The following is an 18430-nucleotide window of genomic DNA, read 5'->3' on the forward strand; positions in this document are numbered from 1 at the left end:
TGCTTTGTATTTGGGAGCATCTTTCTTCTCTCTTTGGTTGCAGGTGGACTCCTCCGCAGGAGGTGGTGGGCCTCTTTGATCCAAACTTCATGAGACAGCTAAAGAAAAAAGGAAGATTGTTGTGGAAAACAGTTAGAACTGCCATGTAATGGACTGTATTGGAAGAAAGAAATGGGAGGATCTTCAATGAAAAGAGGACAGAGGCAGAAATCGAATAAACGGTAGAAGTAAAGGCTGTTCATGGGCGAAAACTTTGGAAGACTTTCAAATATTTTCACTGAATAACATTCTGAGAACTTGGAAGGAAGTGGCTTTATCAACCAAGAAAAGGGACAAATTTTTATGGATTGGGTTCCCCAGAAACCAACTTTGGGCAGCTTAATTTTGATGGATGTTTCCTTGGTAACCAGGCTGTGGCTGGGTTAGGAGGTGTCTTTTGAGACTTAGAAGGAAAGGTGCTAGCTTTGTATTCAGGGCCTCTAGAAAATGGTGATGCACTGCCAGCAGAAGCTGCAGAACTATTTGGACTTCTACATGGACTAAAATTTCCCAAGCGTTTTGGGTTCGTTAATTATGAAGTGGAAGGGGAGTCTCAGGTGGTCATTTCTTGGACAAGATGTAGCACCCTAATCCCTGGTCATTTCTTGGACAAGATGTAGCCACCCTAATCCCTTGGATCTATAGTCATACAATTGGGGAGATTGAGAGCTTTGCAAGGGAATTGAATGTTACCTTTAAATGGATGAGAAGAACAGCAAGTGGATTGGCGGATACTCTAGCTAAAGAAGGGGCTGTTCCCATTAAAATGGGAATAGATTACTCAAGTATAGTACAGTGAAAGGAACAAATTCATGTTGCTGTTCCCATTTTGGATGGGGAAGTGCAAATGATGATGATAAATTGAAAAGCAAATGCAAAAAACCCACCCTCCAAATCTCTTCCTGAAAATGTGTAATAAACAAGTGAAAGTGGGAGGTAAGACTCAACTTCAATGGATTCTGAGTAGGAAATCCAGGACTATCACAGGAAGGGGCAGCTGATAAAAATGACAGGTATGGGTGAGAACTTTACAGAAGTTGGAAGATGGAGGTCGGAGGTTATGATTGAAGCTAAGAGTTTCAGGTTTGGAGAAGGTAAAGGCGTCTTGAAGATTAGAGAGAGTAACAGGGAGATAATATTGGTGATGAAGGAGGTTATAGCATGGGTGAAAGGTTTTGTTGATGGTGCTATTAACTCATGTAAGGAGGAAGGCTGGAAAAACTCTATGTCAAGTCCTGGTAAGACCTTTGCAGTTGAACAAAAAAGGAATTGCAAAGGTTGGTTCATAACTGTGATTGAGTTTTTTGGTAGAAATGGAAAACAAATGATCTGTGTACCGGAAGGGAAAAGGCAGAGTGGGTGGATGGCCTTTGTGGAGAAGTTACAAGAGTTCCTTGTTGCCTCGGCTAGAAAGAAGACAGAGGATGTGAAGATATCTGGTTTGAAGTCCAAGGTTCAGGGCAGGAAGAGACAGGAGGAGGGAGGTATGGTAGAGACTACTGGGAGTGTTAACACACAAGTCTCTGGGTCTCCTGTTGGGTGTTTGCTTGCGCCTCAAATCACCAGAGAATATGGGTAGGAGTAGGGACAGATGAATGTAAAAAAAGAATGATCTTAGTGGCTGATAAGGGAGTCAAAGATTGGAAGGAAGTATTGAATGCAGTTGCAGGGAAGTTTGGTTTGGGCAATGAAGCAATGTTAATCCCATTTACAGAAAATAAGGCCGTTCTTGATGTAGGCGGCTAGGAGTTAAGCTACAAAGCAGTGGCTGTGGACGGTGGCATTATACAAGTCCAGAACTTGAGCCCAAGCTGTAATGAAGTGGAAGTTCAAGATGGGTGCACCCGGCTGATGCTTGTTGGCCTTCCTTTCAACCTCTGGCAGGACTCTCCTCTTGAACAAATTGCTCACAGCTTCGGAGGAGTGCTGTTGCTGGCTAATAAAAACCATCTGGATGCCGTTGAGATGAAGGTTGCTGGAATCAAGCATGAAAAACTGCCTAGGGTCTTTGAGATATGCTAAGATGGGGTGTGGTATAAGGTGTGGGTGGCTTCAGAAGTTGAACATGAAGGAAGGTTAGATCCATCATATGGATGGCCGAACCATGCTAGATGGTTGGGTGAAATTACAAAAATTTTCTTGCAACCTTTCGGGAATCACATTCCTAGTTTTAGAAAAACTGCATTTTTCAAGGATCATTCTTGCATTGAAACAGGATCAATTCTGAAACCAAAAGAAAGGGAGAAGTACTTGATATGGATTCCACAAGTGTAACTACCAAAGTGGTTGTTCACGCCCAAAGTGAATCCCAAAACCAGCATCCACTGAAAATGGCACAGCTTGAGATGAAGCCGGTTCAGCAACACAGTTTTCAGCAAAACGGCAATTCAACAGATTGGATCATACAAGGGAGGTGAGCACGAAAAAATTCTTATATTTTCTTGCAAAAATCAGAAGTTGAAATTGATTAAAGATCAGTCACAAAGATGGAGAACGAATTAGGGTTTCTGGGGCGGCAAGAGCAGAGAGAAAGACTGATAGCAGAGTGTGTAACTGGAGCAGTTTGATCTCTCCTTTTATAAGCCTTAAGGAGCACCACTCCTAATCGAATTAGGAGGTTTCTAATCCAAATCTTAATTTGGATTTGGACTCTCTAAGTGGATAAGACTTATCCTCTTATCCTAATGGGTGCTCCATACCCTTATCCAAACCCATATTCGCCCAAGTCACATGAATGCTTAAACTGCCATGTGATCACTTAATTAATCCTATTAATCATGGGCTTTAGGCCCATTAAGCAAGTGGCTTACAACCCTAGGTAGTTGCTGGCCCATTTACGTTCACTTTGTATGGCGTGGGACCTCAACAATGACCTTACATAAGCCTACATGGGTTCAGCCTAAGGTTCAGCCTAACCTCTGTGAAAGGCTTGGCTGAATTCACTATCAAGTATAGTGAACCCCTAAGTCCATCAGTATGGCCTCTTAATAGGCCCAACATTTACATTAAATGATCATTGAGTCCAACCATCTTATGAAGGCCCAAGGATAATGGACTTAAGTAAGATATATCCCATCAGGTAAATAGCTCTTAATGGTCTCTTACACTTAACCTCTCAACCCATTATGATCAAACACTACCCGACAGGGAATGACCTCTCCCTTAGCTATAAGGTGCAGTGTTGCACTCTTTGCTCGGATGGGTCCCGGGAATTAAAACCTTTTGCATATATTTTGCAAAACAAATCTCAAACACTGTTGAAATCGACTGCCAACAGTTTTGGTTTCCATCAGAGAGTGTGCAGTCCCGATCATTCACTTTGTTCGACAAAGGAGATGATCCTGTCACTATGATCACCCACTCGAGTGAATTCTCATATTGCCCAAACATTCAAAGGTTTTGACCCTCAAACGATCTCATTGATTGGCCTATCAAAGACAACCCGATCCGACACCTAGTGTAGTACCATAATCGAGTCCAGGGGCTAGGTGTAACTTTCCAGTTTTGCCCATCAGTCTCCAAGGTCTAGGGCATGATTGGAAACTAGTTCGGGTTCAAACAAACACACACTACATGTGCTTCGGGTCCAACCTTAGCAGTTGAGACAAGTTGCCCAAACCTTTATGGCAGTACATTAGTGTTAGCCTTGGTAGGATAAACTCCCCAAGTCTATCCAACGGTTGAGAACTTTCTAAACTAACAAGAATCTCATAAGTGTCCAATCATGGTTTAAAATGTCGCAACATGTCGGAAATGTCGCCCGTGATATGTCGATGTCGAGACCCAACAACATAAATTTTACATGAATTAAAAAAAATACAATATGTCGGTCAATATTTCGACCATTTCGGTAAATGTTGACAATATTGTTCCAAATCACAAAAAAAAAATATAATATATCGAAATATTTCCAAGTATATGGCGACAACTCAGCATATATTTGAACTACAAACATCTCATATCAAAGAAAAAGAGACATTAAAGGGGAAAAAGAAGAGGGTTTTTTGATAAAAAAAGAAGAGGGTTTTACATTTTAGCTTGTGTACTTGGAGCTGGAGCACAACTTCAGGATCTAACCAAGCACAAGAGTGGTCATGCGCTGAAATATCTTTTTCTTGGAAGTTGGATGTTCAGCTTATGAAACTTGAAAGAAATTTCTCTCATCTTGATTCAGATATGCAACAACCCTATTTCTCTCTCATGGTGAATGACCATGAAAAACCTAGGAAAAAAGGAGAGAGAGAGAGAGAGAGGGCAGTGGAAGGTGTGAACTCAAGGTCGAGAAGGAGAATGCTCTTCGTCATCTTCTATTTTTTTTCTTGAAGGGCTTCATTGAGTGTTGGTTTGCTACTCACTGGTTGCAAACACACTCTGCGTCTCTTCGACATTTGAGGAAGCTGAAGTTCATTTGAATGAAATTGAAACCTCAGCCTTAACTTAAGTTTATTTAAACTTTAAAGACTTGCTATAGTCCATGATGGTCTATGGAAGCCTATAGACCATCACAATAGCAAGCCCTAAAATGGAATCTTTAAAACGCCTTTATATAAACATGTTACAATGCAAGAGGGTCTACTGTAATATTATAGACCTCATAAATGAAAACTTATAAATAGAATCTTTATTTCACTCTTATTACAGTACATGAAGGTCTATAACTATAATGTAGATCCTCACTACAAAAGCCACTAAAATGAATAAATAATAAGAAAATTAATGTTTGAGATAAAATTACAATATTCATTAGAAAACAAAAATAAAAATCAGAAAATGTTAACTAGTTAGTATTTTTATAAAATATTTATAAAAAATAATTAACAAAAAATAAAAACAAAAGAATAAATTAATTACTTTATAATATAAAACATAAAATATTTTTCAATTAGTAAAATATTAACTAGTTAGTATTTTTAAAATATTTATTAAAATCAGAAAATGTTTTTAAATTTATAATAAATCATATTCTACATTTAATATAAAAGATCAGAATAAATTTATTAAATTTTATACTAAATCATAATTTATTATAAATTTAGTATTAAAAGTCATAATAAATTCATTAAGTTTTATGAGAAATCAGAATTTATCATAATATTAATGCTACAGAAAGGAGAATCAGTTTATTAAATCTATAATAAAACATAATGTATTATAGCTTTACTATTTAAAAAATCAGAATAAATGTATTTCTATTTAATAGTCTGAAATAAATATATTTGAATTTATAATAAATCAGAATTAAAAATTAGAGAAGAAAATATCGGATAACCTTGTAAAAACATCAAAATGCATAATAAATGAGTAAATCGTCATTTACTAATTTGTTATTGATCTTAGTTTCTTAGCTTTATATAATGGTGGGGAATAAGATAATAGTCTAGAAATATGTATTAATGCTTTTTTTATCATTTTACAAAATATCGTTGCATATTTCCACATATTTCATAATATTTCCACAATGTCTCTAATTTTTACAATATTTCCCGTCGACATTTTCGACATTTGTCCTATATTTTGGTAAGCGACATTGCCATCGAGATCGACATTTTAAACCTTGTGTCCAGTTTAAGGGGTATTTACACAAAAACACACCAATCATAACCTGAAACAATTATGTACTTTTACTCATTTACAATAAATGTATCAGTACATCAATTTGATTAGAGCTAAGGGCATACATTGTCTAACAGCTCCCACTTGCACTTAAGTTCAATTTGGTACAAGCCTCAGTCCCATACTGTCCACGTGTTTCTCAAACACTTTCTGTGTCAATGGCTTAGTTAAGGTGTCTGCCACATTCTCCGCCGATGCTACCTTCTGAATCTGGATGCCCTCTCTACCAACAATCTCCCGTAGACCTAGTGTTGTCACACAGTGGAACGAGTGATATGGTAGGATTTCAAATCCCAGGACGAACAACTTCATCCATTAGGCAGCCTCACTTACGACATTGTGCTTGGCCTGGGTCGTGGACTATTTTTCATATTATATATGACCTCATTGTGAAGGTGTAGTTGGATGTAGACTTTCTATCATCTAGGTTTGATTGGAAGTCGGCATCAGTATACCTGATGATCTGTACTGAACTACCATCGAAGACAAGACTATTCTTTCGTCCTTCGTAGGTATTTGAGTATGTTTTTCACGACAGTCCAATGCTCCTGTCTTGGGTTTGATTGGTATCTACTTACCACACTCACAACCTTAGCAATGTTTGGCCGAGTGCACAACATGGCATACATGATGCTCCCTACGGCTGAGGCATAGGGAACCCCTCTCATGCCCTCAATCTTCTCAAGATTCTTGGGAGACATACCCTTGGAGAGAGTGACTCCGTGTTTGAAAGGGATAAATCCCTTCTTGGAGTTCTCTATGTTGTATCTATTGACAAATTGTCAATGTAAGTAGATTGGGATAATCTTATTATCTTCTTCAATCTATCTCTATAGAGTCGAAGTTCCAAGATGTAGGAGGCTTCTCCACGATCTTTCGTGGAGAATTGCTACGAAAGCCATACTTTCACCGTAGTCAACTTCCTATATCATTCCCAATGAGTAGAATGTCGTCTACATATAGAACCAGAAATGTAACATTGTCTCCCACTGATTTCCTGTAAACACAGGGTTCATCCGGATTCTGCTCAAAGTCAAACTGTTTGACTGTAGAGTCAAATTGGATGTTCCAACTTCCTGAATCTTGCTTTAGTCCATGAATGGATTTGTTCAGTTTGCACACCATATGTTCCTAACTAGATGCAATGAAACCTTGCGGTTGCTGCATATAGATATCTTCAGTAAGATCTCCTTTCAGGAATGCAGTTTTGACATCCATATGCCAAATCTCATAATCGTAGTGCACTGCTACAGTTAACAGAATCTGAATGGATTTAAGCATGGCGACATGCGAAAATGTTTTCTCATAATCGACTCTTTTCTGAGTGTACCCTTTCGCTACAAGATGAGCTTTATAGGTCTCAACCTTTCCATCAGGGTCTTTCCTCTTGTGGATCCATTTGCAACCAATTACCTTTACCCCAGAGGGTGGGTCTACGAAAGTCCAGACTCCGTTGGTTTTCATTGAGTCCATCTTGATTTCCATGGCATCTACCCACTTCAAGGAATTTATGTCCAACATAGCTTCCGCATAAGTTACGGGATCTTCCTCACTGATTGTGGCTTTCATCAACTAACTTTCTTGGTCTTAGCCATAACGAATTGGAGGTCTAGAAACCCGAGTAGATCTTCTAAGTTGGGTATTATCTAAAATTTGTGGGACATCTCTCACTACTCCCGAGCTCTCTTCATCAAGAACAATTTCTTGACGATGATCGTTCAAGATGTAATCCTCCTCCAAGAAGTAGGCATTTCGACTACAAAACACTTTTTGTTCTCTTGGGTCATAGAAAAGGTACCCTACAGAGCCCTTGGGGTAGCCTATAAATAGGCAACGACTGGTCTTGGATTGCAATTTGTCTGCACTTGTTCTTTTAACATGTGCTGGACAACCCCAAATCTTCAAGTGTCTTACACTTGGTTTTTTACCGGTCCATAGCTCATAGGGAGTCTTAGGAACGGATTTGGTTGGAACCCGATTCAGCACTTATACAATAGTTTCCAATGCGTGTTCCCAGAAGGATATAGGTAATTCTGAATGAACGAGAAGTGATCGGACCTTATCTAATAGAGTTTGATTTCTTCTCTCTGAGACACCGTTTAATTGTGGTGTAGCAGGAGACAATTGTGATATAATCCCATTGTCCTTAAGGTAGTCCCTGAATTCGTCGGAGAGATATTCACCTCCTTGATCTGATCGAAGGGTTTTGATGTCTCCTCAACTGTTTCTTGACTTCTTATCTAAATTCCTTCAACTTTTCAAAGGATTCAAACTTTTGTCTCATTAGGTACACGTAACCATACTGAGAGTAATCATCAGTGAAAGTTATGAAAATAACAGTGCTGGTTGCGTGTTCTAACATTCATGGGACCACATACATTAGTATGTATCAGGTCAAGTGTGCTCGCTGATCTTTCAGGCTTACCCATAAATGGCCATTTAGTCATCTTACCCTAAAGGCAAGGCTCACAAGTTGGTAGATCTTCTACATTTAGAAAATCCAAAGGACCATCATTTACTAATCTTGTGATACGTTCTATATGGCCAAGTCGGTAATGCCACAGGCATGTGGGATTAACCGTATCATGTGTTCTTTTCTTGGGGATAAGTTCCGACGTAGTTTTGATTATGTTCATTTCCAGAGAACGACGGAGGACATAGAGACCATTTTCAAGTTCTCCATAGGTAAGGAATTTGTTATTCAATTTAATTGTAATCTTATTACTTAATAAAAATAGAATAACCATCCTTACACAATTTAGAAACTAAAATCAGATTCCTTCTAAGTAACGGTACATAAAGACAATTTTAAGTGTTACAATTCCTTCTCTGAAAATTAAATCTATTGTTCCTATAGCAATGGATGCAATAGTTGCAGTAGTCCCCAAGTAGAGCACCACCTCGTCGTCACTCAACCTTCTGCTTTCCTTGAACCCCTGCAATGTGTTACATGCATGAGTAGAAGCCCTAGAGTCAATACACTCGGATGCAGAAGTGACCAACATATTGGTCTCTATGACAAAAGATTCAAAATTACCTTCTTTGTTCTTGCGGGATTCCATATACTGAGGACAGTTCCTCTTTCAGTGTCTGGTCTGTTTGCAGAAGTGACATTCATCCGATGACTTGTCTTTCTTCTGCCTTTTCAGTTTGATTGCTTTCTTCTGAGGCCTCACCCTTCCTCTTCCTTTTACCTGATTTGCCACCTTCAACAAGCATGGCTACTGCCTTATCCTTCTTAATCAGTTCTTCAGCCCTCTACAACATATTGCTGAATTCCTGAATGCTAACCTTTAGCTTATTCATGTTATAGTTCATGACAAATTGACTGAAGGAGGGAGGTAGGGAGTTTAGGACGGCGTCATTCTTGGTGTCATCATCTAGCTGGGATCCAAGAGCCTCTAGTTCATTTATATACCCCATCATTCGCATGACATGGTCATGGACTTATTGGCTCTCGATCATCCTTGTGGTCATCAACAGCTTGAGGACCTTCTGTCTGGTAGAACGATTATACTCTTTGTACAATCTTTAGACTATCCAGAATGTCTTTATAGATTTCGATTTTATCGAATTGTCTTTGGATAGAGTTGTCTAAAGATGCTACAACGTAACACCGGGCAAGAGTTGTTCTCCTCCCATTCCTGATATTCCCTCCTACGTGCTTCAGAATCCCTATCACCCGGACGTTCCAGAGCTGGGTACTTGGCAACCTTGTCCAATTTTTCGGACGTGAGGACTAGATTAAGGTTATGATACCAGTTAACATATTTAGGTCCCTTTAGTTTGTTGCTGTCCAACGGTTTGGCGAATTGTTCGTGTTATCTTACATAAAACGGTCTTTTATCTATGTTCCATCTCCATTTATTCATCTCCGAGATTTCCCTCCTATCTCAGTGATGAGGACACGATGCATGTCTATGGAAATGTAGGAAATCACATAAGTGCATGGAGCCAACTATTTCAACTGCAAAATCTCACCACTTTCTTTTTAGGATCAAGTATCCACCCATCCAATGAGCTTTCCCTTTGGCCTCCATCAAACAAGGTTCATTGCCATTTTAGGTTAAACCTTTCTGTTTGGTAAGTGCTGACCCATCATATCGTGGACCCCAAGGTACCGTGAAAGTCTCTTCCATTTTAGGATAGGCCTCTCCCACCTCAGTCTATGACGTCCCTATCATCTCATGAAACAATCCCACCAACTGGACCAGCAAAATGGATAACCCAATTTTATGGTGCATCTCCACCCACTGATTCGGCCCGTTTTCATGCTAATGACAAAAGGCCTTTAGAGAATTTATCATATGATATTTCCTATCTCATTGCACTTATATTAATCCGGAGGGAACGTGAAAAACAATCCCTAGGTCTGATTTAGGTCATACCAACGTGGCTCCCACTGACTTTCATAAAGTTAGATTTGAGCGGGCCCAAATCGGGCTAGGGTTCCGCAAGGTTCTTCTTGGGGAGGAAGCTGATCAGGGGCCCATTGAAAAAGGGATATCATGCAATGATATATGGGCATCATGGCAATGATGTGCATTCAGCCATGATGTTCGCAGAGAGCCACATACGTCTAAACATGGGCCAAGTACTTATGGTCCATGAACGAATCACATTCAACACAACACAAGCACAAATGCAAATTGATCCAATCAATCAAAAGGCTTGTAAAACCCTAATTAATTTAAGTTAACACACAATCAACCCATTAAAGGCCAAAAAATTATCCAATAATTTTATCTTGGTATATGGGCTAAACTGCAAAAAGCATTTCGACCCACATGGCAATTATGCTGAAATGGGCTGATGTTGCTTTAACTTAACATAAAATGGGTTTTCAAGGGAGGACCGAGTTGGTCCATGTGATGGGGCATCAAATCCTTGGCCCATAACCGATTTTGAGCCACCAAAAATGTGACCCATGGGGCTGTGATCAGACCCCATCGAACCATTGGTTCGGCCCAACTAATTTGGACCAAACTAGGTTAAATTGGCCTAGGGTTTGGTGTCCAAAACTTGCAACAATTCATATGAATCTGATGTGAAATTTTAACAACCGAAAATTGACAATCAATCACAACAAATAAACAATAATCTAGGGCTGCACGTGTGATGGTCCGAATCTGATCTGGACGAGCTGCAAACCTGCAAAAAAACTGTTAATTGCAGATTGTAGATTTTCTGCAAAATCTTCCTTCTCGTGCTCCAACAAGTCTTCCGATATAAAAAAAATAGGAAAACCCTAATTTTCTATTACTTACATCAGAAAAAAATCCTAATACATTTTTCTAAAAAGAAAAAAAATTATTATAGACCAATAATCAAATAAATAAATTCACAGGTGCGCAGATTTTGGCACCAATAAAGAACTCGATCTCCATCACACAAACAACCCAAGAACCAAAGAAATCATAGAAGAACAATTCTAAATTATATCAGAATATAATAAAAAATTCTAGATCAATTCGCCCAAAAATTGAGAACCAAAACGGGAATTGTATTCCCAGTTTTAGAAAAATTGCATTTTTCAAGGATCGTTCTTGCATCGAAATGGGACCAATTCTGAAACCAAAAGAAAGGGAGAAGTATACTTGATACGGATTCCACAAGTGTAACTCGCAAAGTGGTAGTTCGCGCCCAAAGTGAATCCCAAAACCAGCCTCCACTGAAGATGGCATAGCTTGAGACTAAGCCGGTTCAGCAATGCAGTTTTCAGCAAAACTGCAATCCAACAGATTGGATCGTACAAGGGAGGTGAGCACGAAATAATTCTGATATTTTCTTGCAAAAATCAGAAGTTGAATTGATCAAGATCAGTCACAAAGATGGAGAACGAATTAGGGTTTTTGGGGCAGAAAGAGCTGATACTAGAGTGTGTAACTGGAGTAGTTCGATCTCTCCTTTTATAAGCCTTAAGTAGCACCACTCCTAATCAAATTAAGAGGTTCCTAATCCAAATCTTTATTTGGATTTGGACTCTCTAAGTGGATAAGACTTATCCTCTTATCCTAATGGGTGCTCCATACCCTTATCCAAACCCATATTCGCCCAAGTTACATGAATGCTTAAGCTGTCATGTGACCACTTGATTAATCCAATTAATCACGGGCTTTAGGCCCATTAAGCAAGTGGCTCACGTCCCTAGGTAGTTGCTGGGCCCATTTAGGTTCATTGTGTATGGCGTGGGACCTCAACAATGACCTTACATTAGCCCACATGGGTTTGGCCCAACCTTTGTGAAAGGCCTGGCCGAATTCACTATCAAGTAGAGTGAACCCTCGAGTCCATCAATATGACCTTTTAATGGGCCCGGCATTTACATTAAATGATCCTTGAGTCTAGCCATCCTATGAAGGCCCAAGGATATTGAACTTAAGTAAAATATAGCCCATTAAGTAAAAAGCCCTTAATGGTCTCTTACACTTAATCTCTCAGCCCATAATGATCAAACACTGCCCGACAGGGAAGGACCTCTCCCCTGGCTGTAAGGTGCAATGTTGCATTGTCTGCTCAAATGGGTCCCGGTAATTAAAACCTTTTGCAAACCTTTTTCTTAAAACATATATATATATATTATCACATAAATGTATTTTGCAAAATAAATCTCAAACACGGGTTAAATTGACTGTCGACAGTTTTGGTTTCCATCTGAGAAAGTGCAGTCACGATCATTCACTTTGTCCGACAAAGGGGCTGATTCTGTCATTATGACCACCCACTCGAGTGAATTCTCAGATTGCCCCAACATACCTAGGTTTTGACTCCTAAAGGATCTCACTGATTGGCATATCAAAGACAGACCGATCCAACACCTAGTGCAGTATCATAATCGAGTTTAGGGGTTAGGTGTAACTTTCCAATTTTGCCCATCAATCTCCAAGGTTTAGGGTGAAATTGAAAATTGGTTCGGGTTTAGTGTTTCAAACAAACACACATTACATGTGCTTCAGGTCCAATCCTACCAACTGAGACAGATTGCCCCAACCTTTTTGGCAGCACATTATGTGTCAGCCTTGGTAGGATAAACTCCCCAAGTCTATCCAACAGCTGAGAACTTTCTAAACTAACACAAGTCTCATAGTTTAAAGGGTAATTACACAAAAACATACCAATCATAACATGAAACAATTATTTACTTTTACTCATTTACAATAAATGTATTAGTACATTAATTTGGTTGGAGCTAAGGGCATACACTGTCTAACATAACAGGTGTGGTGGGGAAGAACTCCCAAGGTCGAAGACGAAGGTGAGGTGGCAAGGTGGTGGACACATGGAGGAAAGAGATTCGGGTGTGAAAAGGATTTACAAGGGGAAATTAAATTGGCACGTATGTAGTCGTCTGGGGTAAACCAAACGACACACATGCCAGTAAAGGAATTTAATACAAATTTAATAGACTTGAATTCAATCAGAGCGGGCCACCTCTCTTATGTTGATGTAGCGAAGGTATTAGAAGGATGTTGCACTCAAAACGCCTAGTCCGAACTGGTGTTAGGCAGGCCGAATAATAAACTGAGTTTTAATTTTAAGCACCCACGTGATAACTTAAGGAATCATGTGGGTTGGGGCAAGGAGTTAGAAATAGTTTCGACTGCAGACTTGGGTTTGGGTCTATCTTTGTCTAAAATAACGAAATTTGCGAGTGCTCAATTACAAAGGCGGAAAGATGAACAACTCAGTGTTCTACAGTGGATGCCTAGAAGAAATTTTGAGATTCGAAGCTCGATGCCACGTTCTTCAGAAAAATTGAATCCAAGGTATGCAAGATAGAGAAATGAAGAGAGGGAAGAATTGGACGAAGGCTGGGTGCACTGTAGTGCAGACAAGGAAGATCTGGGATCTGGGATCTGGGAGAGAGTTTAGAGGGCGGAACTAGCATAGGAAGTGTGAATGACGAAGGTGGATGCGATATGGTTGAGATGGGCCTGCTGAATGCTGAAAGTCTTTTTCAAGAAGACTTGGAGGAAAAACAAATCTCTACTCCAGTCGGCCAAGGAGGTATGACAGGGAATGGAAGCAGATTTGGGACTCATGAAGTAAATGGGACTAAGGACAATAGCCGGAATAACCCACTCTCAAGACTTCAGATCGGGCAAGGCGTAAAAGAAGTTGTAAACCGGGGGAACTTGCAGTAAAGTCAAAATGTACTAATAAGGGATGAACCAAGGGCTGAGAGGAGAGATTTCCATGGTGTCCAAAGGACAAAAGGGCTTCCCAACCAACCTAAGGAGACAATATTTTACCAATCCTCTGAACATGAAAGGAGGGCTGGGAACAGTCGCACGTGTACCTCTCCCACTTGCTAGTCAAACCCAAGTAACCAAGTGAATTCAGTTTGTGCTACTAATGTCTTTTCTATGTCCTATGTTCCAGATTTAGTTCCCACTCCAAGTCCAGCAGCCCGTGTATGTGTAGCCAACCAAGATGGTGGGTCAGCTAAGCTTATGGAGAAGGGTTTGATGGACTATGGGGAGATGGTGGAAGGAAGGCATAGGAATGAGAAAATATGGGAAATTATTGAAAGTATCTTCAGTGAAGTTGAACAGAATGTGATGTGGAGGAAGGATTTAAAAGAAAGAAGAGGGGAGGATCAGTTGAGAGAGGAGAAGGAGAGGAAGGGAGAAATGGAAAGGAATTTTTAGAGAGGAAAGTGGTGGAGGGATCTAATAGAGAAGACCTGATAGCAGACTTTGTGGGGAAGCTTGGATGTAGAATGGAGGACTTGAATGATTTGAAAAATGGCCTACAGAAGAAGAAGGAAATCAAAACAAAGAAAAGGAAAATGAGTGAAATTGAGAGACTGAAAAGGGATGTGGAATTTGATAAGAGCTTTGGGGCGAAAGGAGATAGAAGAAAAGGGGAGTAGTGGTGAGTAGTAGTAGGGAGATAAGGAAAAGGTGACTATGAAGATACTTAGTTGGAATGTGAGGGGCATAGGAAGTGCAAGGAAGAGAGCTACGACCAAAGAGGTAATTAAGAAGTATGACCTAGACATTGTTTTAATACAGGAATCCAAGAGAATGGGGTTTAATGATAGATGGGAAAAGAGTATCTTGAAAGCCAGGGGGATTAGCTGGGTGGCTGCTCCTTCTTGGGGTGCTTCAGGGGGGATAGTGACAATGTGGAAGAGGGATGTAGTTCTAGGCATGGAGGAATTGATTGGAAAGTACTTAGTATCATTGAAGTTCAAGCAACAGGAGGACTGGTTTTATGTGGGTGCTCACAAATGTTTATGGACCAAATGACTAGAGAGAGAGAAAGGAATTGTGGGAGGAGCTGGCTGATATCAGAGGGCTTTGGGATGGGCCCTGGTGTGTGGGTTGGGACTTTAATGTGATAAGATTCAAGGAGGAAACCAATAATAGCAATCAAAGGGTGGCAACTAGTATGAGGAAGTTTAATCGGTTTGTGGATGCATTTGAACTTAAAGAGATTCCCTTAGCCCATAAGACATTCACCTGGTCAAATCTCCAAGCAAATCCCATCTGCTCCAAGCTAGATAGGTTCATGTTCTCTTTGGATTGGGAGGAACATTGGGGGAATTTAGATTCTAGAGTTCATCCTAGATTGACCTCTGGCCACTGGCCTATTGTGACCTGCAAGGAGCAGAGGAGGAGTGGAGGTCCTTCCCCATTTAGGTTTGAAAATATGTGGTTACTCCATTCGGGGTTCACTAAAAGAGTAAGGGAGTGGTAGAGTGAATGTAACCCAATAGTGGAATGGGAAGGAATGATATTCCCTAATAAATTACAATTTCTAAAAGCAAAGATCAAGGAATGGAATCAACTGGAGTTTGGAAGGACTGAAGATAGAAAGATAGCTTTGATGGACCAAATTGTGAGCTTAGGTGTGAAAGAAGAGAGGGGAGAGTTTGGGGAGGCAGACAAGGAGCAAAGAAGAAGTTTGAGAATATAGTTAGAGGACTGCCTACATAAGGAGGAAATAAGTTGGAGGCAAAAATCTAGATGTAAGTGGCTGCAAGAGGGGCATAGGAATACCAGGTTCTTTCCTTCTTTGTTTAATGGAAGGAGAAAGAGAAATTTTATTTCCAAACTAGAGGTGGATGGAGTTGACACAACAAGATGAGATTGTAGGGGCCTTTGTAGGACATTTTAAATCTATCTTAAGGAGGCCTGTGAGTAGGGGGTGTGGTTGGAAGGCTTGGACTGGCCAGATGTGGGGGTTGATAATAGGAGAAGATTGGAAAGAAGGTTTGAGTTGGAAGAAATTAAGGAGGTTGTCTTCTCAATGGATAGAACAAAAGCTCCAGGTCCAGATGGTTTCACAATGGCTTTTTATCAAGATTGTTGGGATACTTTGAAAGATGATCTGTTGTTGGTGTTTGAGGAATTTCATAGGAGTGGAGTGGTTAACCCAGGTGTGAATTCCACCTTTTTAGCTGTAGTTCTATAAAAGAAAGTTGCATCCCACCCAAAGGACTTTAGGTCAATTAGTTTGGTAAATAGTTTGTATAAGATTGTGGTTAAGGTGCTGTCTTTGAGATTGAAGGAAGTATTGCCGGATATCATTACACCAAATCAAGGAGCCTTTGTGAGTGGAAGACAAATTACTGACCAAATCCTAATTACTAATGAGAGTGTTGAGCATTTCAGAAAGGATGGGAAGAAGGGAGTGGTATGTAAGCTGGATCTAGAAAAGGCTAATGACTTGGCAGATTGGGACTTTTTGAGGAGTGTCATGTTCAAATTTGGATTTGGGGATAGATGGTGCAAATGGATTATAGGGTGTGTTAGGAATTGTCATTATTTTGTACTAGTGAATGGGGCAGTGGTTGATTTCTTTCTAGCTATTAGGGGTATAAGACAAGGGGAGCCCCTCTCTCCTTTCTTGTTCACATTGATTGCTGATGTTTTGGGGAGACTGATTCACAGAGCTGACTCTAGGGAGGAAACCCGCCTCACCCACCTACAGTTTGCAGATGACACGATTTTGTTTTGTGAAGGAGGAAACTTGGGGTATATTAGGAACATGAACTTGGTGGTACTACTTTTCGAACGAATGTCAAATTTGAAGGTGAACTTTGAGAAAAGTTGTGTAGTGGGTGTGAATTTGGAGGAGCAAGAAACTAGGGAGAGTGCAGAAGTGCTTGGGTGTGTGGTCTTAGGATGGCCATTGAACTACTTGGGATTGCCTTTGAGTGGCAATCCAAAGAGGGAGAGTTTCTAGAATCCGGTGGTGGAAAGATTCGAGAAGAGACTTGTAGTTTGGAAAAAGAATTATCTTTCTCTTGGAGGTAGGACAACATTGATTAAGGCTACTCTAGCAAATTTACCCATCTATTTCCTTTCAGTGTTCAAAATCCCAGTAAATGTTGCTAATAGACTGGAAAAAATGATGAGAGACTTCCTTTGGGAGTCGGGAGAGGAGAAGAGGGACCATAGGGTAAGCTGGAAGGTGGTGACCAGGAGTAAAAACAATGGTGGGTTAGGGCTTGGGAATATTAGAGAAAGGAATTTGGCATTCTTGGGGAAATGGTTGTGGAGATTCACACTAGAGAAGGATAAACTATGGGCCAAAATAGTGGTAAGCACACATGGGCTGGAGCTAAACAGATGGGATGCTGGAATTCTGGCTAGGACCACAAGTGCCTCACCTTGGAAAGCCATTCATGACTAATTGCCAGTTTTCTCCCCTCTTATCATGTATGATTTGAACCTAGGCTACTACATAAAATTCTGGGAACAAATGTGGGTGGGGAATGCACCTCTTAAGGACTAGTTTCCTTCTTTGTATGCTCTTTTTGATTTTAAAATTGAGCCAGTTTCCTCTTTTTTGACCCCATCATCTTCCATTTCTGGGTTTGGTTGGAATTTGGGTTTGAGAAGGGCTGTGAGAGACTCAGACCTAGACAATATCTCATGTCTCCTCTCTATTCTTAATAATGTTTTCTTGGACCCTTTTAAGGATGACTGCAGAATCTGGACCCCCACCCCTACTGGTTCTTTCTCTTGTGCCTCTTTCTTTAAAGTACTAAGCCAGCCCACCAATCCTGTAAACCCCCCCTCCCCCCCCCCCCCCCCCTTCTTCCCTTTCCTTGTTAATGAGGCTTGGTGCAGACGAATCCCTCCTAAGGTTGGTAGTTTTTGTTGGGAAGGCTTTTTGGAAAGAATCAACACTAGTGATTTGCTCCAAAAGAAGAGACCCAATACTTGTTTGTCCCCTCATTGGTGTGTTCTTTGTAAAGCTGATGGGGAGACTGGTTTTCATCTTCTGGTGTCTTGCCATATAGCAAAGTCTATTTGGGAGTGAGCATTCTCTCTTTTTGGGTGTACCTGGATTCCTCCTTCGAATTTGCAAGGCCTTTTTTATCCTTCTTTTTCCAGGTGGCGTATGAAAAGGGGAAGGACTATGTGGAGAGGACTGAGGGCAGCAATATTCTGGTCTTTGTGGGAAGAAAGAAATTTTAGAATCTTATCTGGTGTAGAGAGAGGTGTTGAAGAGTTGAGGGCCTTGATCCACATAAGGGTTATTCAATGGATGAAGTCCCTAGAGCTTTTCACAGAATATATAGTGGATGATATGCTGAGGAAGTGGGGTGAGATTGCTAGCTGTACCCAGACTAAAGCTGTGGTGAGTGTGTCTTGGATTCCCCCACCTACGGGCTTCATAAAACTAAACTTTGATGGAAGTAGCATAGGGAACCCGGACAATCAGGGATTGGGGGTGCCTTCAGGGATGAGAATGTGGTCGTTTCTGCCATGTTATCAGGCTCAATTGGAGTGGGTGACTCTCTTAGAGCTGAGATCCA

The 18430-nt window shown here is 40.4% G+C and overlaps 1 protein-coding gene across 11 annotated transcripts in view; it reads left to right on the forward strand.

The window, feature by feature from the left end:
- Positions 1 to 18430, forward strand: part of LOC148852885 (uncharacterized) — a 51656-nt gene that overhangs the window by 24289 nt on the left and 8937 nt on the right. The window lies entirely within an intron of this gene.

The sequence above is a fragment of the Nelumbo lutea genome, chromosome 5 (genome assembly GCF_056320005.1).
Source record: "Nelumbo lutea isolate HS-2025 chromosome 5, American lotus-T2T, whole genome shotgun sequence".
NCBI lineage: Eukaryota > Viridiplantae > Streptophyta > Magnoliopsida > Proteales > Nelumbonaceae > Nelumbo > Nelumbo lutea.